Here is a 3,454-nt window from a genome sequence, read left to right on the forward strand (position 1 = left end):
TCTTCCTCAAGCTCTGGAATCTAGCTTGGGGGTGATTACTACAAGAAAGACTTGGTTGCAATGTGACTAAGGTTGGGTGGAGAGTTGAAGCCTCAATCTTAGTTGTCAGGTTCTTTCTTACTAGATAAGTACTCATATAGCTCTGTATGCATGTAAACCTCATAACTTTTCTTATTGTGTTGTTTACCTCCATTATGATTGTGTAGGATAACTCTTGCATGATCTTAGGAATGGATTAGTTCTATTTAATTATTGCATAATGGTTTAGTTCCTGATCTATGTATTTATTCCGAGCTTAAGATTTAGCATAGTGGTTGGGTATAGGAGGTGGTTGAACCTTTGCATCTCAGTTGATCATGTCTGCATATACTACATAGTATCAGTGGGCCTATGTTGCGTGAAGCATGGGTATTGTTAGATGTGTTGTGCACATGGATATCATGTCTTTATTTCATGTGATGTTACTTTGTTGAGAAAAATTATTGAGGGATGTTGTTTCCTGCATGAATAATGAATATCAATGTCTTGTGTAAAGATTTTAAGGAATGATTCATTTCATGTGGATATTTCTAAGCTTGAAATTAAACTAAGTTGTGTGAGCATGAAGAGATGGGTAATATTTGTTAATGATTAATTACTTGCATTGAAATATTTGAATATCTAGCCACTGTGTTGATAAACTACTCATGCTAACAACAAGGAATGTGATTTCTGTATAGAAATGCTCCTTGAATATTTTCTTAGGAATGGGTTTATTCCTATATCCATTATGAGCCTGAAATTCGGTTGAAATGGCCTTTGTATGGAGAGATAGACAACCTAGGCTAATTAACTTGATGAATGTATGGAAATGATGTGGCTAGTAGGCCTTGGTTTATAAATTGTAAAAATCAAGAGGAAAAGTTCTTCTTTATTCAAATAAGTAAATATGTAATGTCGAGCTAGGCCAAGGCACATTTAAGCATAGGAGGGATAAAATTTGTTATATATATATATATATAGCGAGAGAGAGAGAGAGAGAGAGAGAGAGAGAGAGAGAGAGAGAGATGTGTTTTACAGGCTACTGGTTGAGTTGGGCTGAGTATTTACATAAAGCTCAGGAGGGATAGCTCCAAGAGCTTCATAACAACATGTATACATAGATGGTCGAGTGGGGGTTGAGCCTTAAGGTGTTAAGGGGTTTGGCCCTTGAGTCCCAATCAAGTATCTATGGTAGAACACCATGATTAAGTGATGAGGGCAGGGAAAAGGTCTAAAACATGTTATGTATGTCGCGGGGGCTGAAGTTCAATTGTTGGCGGGGGGGGGGGGGGAAGGTAGACTCCTCATCTAACCATTTGATCAGTTGGCAAAACTATGTGTGGAAGAGGGAAGCTTAGAGTCGTTGGATTCCGCTAAATGATTAGCGACATCCATGTGTCCCAAAGGAGTTACCCCGATGAATTCGAAGGGAGACCAAGACAAACTGGCGATGATTAAATCGTTGGGACAACATGGCGTAGTGGGGCTGGTTACCAGGCTTCTGTCATATCAATATGGAGGACCTTGAAGCCTTTGTAATTCGAATTTAGAATTTACCATGTAGCGGAGGACCAAATGGGTCCCACGCCCAGCGTGGTAGGTGACGTGGCCTCTAGGTGACGTGGTGACCTGGGAAGTAGATATGTGTCAATTGGATTTGAGGGTGTTTTGTGGGGCCAAGTGGCCTGTATCTGGTTGACATATGATGCTTATGGAGTGGAGACATGAGGAGGGTGTGGCATCACCTCGACAATTAAATCCACTGACATCACCCCGGTTCCTTAACCTCGATGATTTTTCACAAAGCTAGGTACAATTCCGCCAAAATTTTATTCTTGGGGTGAGGTGGCCATGGTGGGGCCCACATCCTTAGAGGTAAGGGGGTTTAACCCATGTGATTAGTTGAAGCAGAGTTGACATGGTGATATGATGGGGTCGCTTCCACGTAACCCCGACGACCATATCTTTTGATCCAGGAGTCAAATTAAAGCAAAGTTTATATCATTGGAAAGGTTTCAATGAGATGAACGCAACAATGTCATCCATTTAAAGTTTCAAGGAAGTTGAAAAAGATCAAAAATATTTAGACCACATTTTCATAATTAGACTTTGGACGTCGGGTCATCAGAGTAACTTCCTCCTTCTACCCTCAGTAAGGGCTATGGATAGTAGGGGGTATGTTACAATATCAATGATCAAATTCCCAATCATTTGCTTAACATTTTTAATTATCAAAAAAATATTTTCATTTGCATCGTTTCAAGATTGTTCAACATGGTCCATTATCGTGATAACATTTAAACATCACTATAAGCGATAATAAAATAATTTGTTATAATAATTCTCTAATTCAAAACAAGGTTGTTACAATCATCTCATTTTCTGGTTCAAAATTCATTGCAGACCTAAGATTTTTTAATGTATATTGTATATTGCATTACTATTCGGGGAGTTAAGACCTTTAATCCAAGTAGAAGGACTCGGTCTTATTTCAAGCATTCTTCCAAGATTTTTAATGTAAACTTGAGTTTTTTTTATGATGCCTTGCTTATATATGAATCAAATATGAAACTAGAAATCAGGGGAGTAATACCTCGTGCAAAGGCGATAGATTAAAAAATTATTTTTCTTTGATAGACACTTTGTTATCGATAATATATTGTTACAATGGTGTCAAGCTCATGTATAATCCATGTTGGAGAATCAAGTAGGGTAAATATTAATTCAATTCTCCTTATTGTTGATAAAATATTGTGAACTTATGTTATCTTCTTATTGTTCTTAATTAGATTTTTTTATCAAACAATTATCAACAGCATAAACCATAAAGAAAATGGACACAAATATAGGCTCCAAGCAAGGGCAAAACCCCTACAAAGGGGAAAACCCATAAATACTCTCTTATCTTCTTATAGAATCAATTCAAATGAGAGATCCAAGAACCAAGACCATAGTCAATACCTCATCCAAGTACCAAGTCATCCCTCCAAGATTCACTTTCAAACAAGTCAAATATTGACCAAATCAACAAAGGTCAAAATCTTCCAATCTACTCCACTTCAGAATTTCAACCTTCTTCTTCATATTTGCAACTTCAATCCCTATAAACAACAGGAACCCTAGTTTTCTAGCATGTGTCATCCTTCCAAGAGATCCTTCCTAAAGAAAGTCAATGTCTTCAAAGTTAACAAAAGTCAAACCTTCCAAAATCTATCCCAATCAATGTTTCAGTACTGCAATTTAGGTCTGCATTTCAACCTACAATTTTCAGCCCCCAATAATTGTAAAAACCCTATATTTTCTCACACGTGTTAGCTGAAATGGGTAGAAAATATGAATCTTCTTCTTCTTCTTGATTTGCTTCTCCTTCATTGACTTTTTCTCTTGTATTATCTTTCTATCTTGCTTCAAATTGAACTGCAGAAGTTCCTCC

This window comes from Pinus tabuliformis, chromosome Q (assembly GCF_031772625.1).
Source record: "Pinus tabuliformis cultivar Carrire ecotype Pingquan chromosome Q, CPIR1, whole genome shotgun sequence".
Lineage (NCBI taxonomy): Eukaryota > Viridiplantae > Streptophyta > Pinopsida > Pinales > Pinaceae > Pinus > Pinus tabuliformis.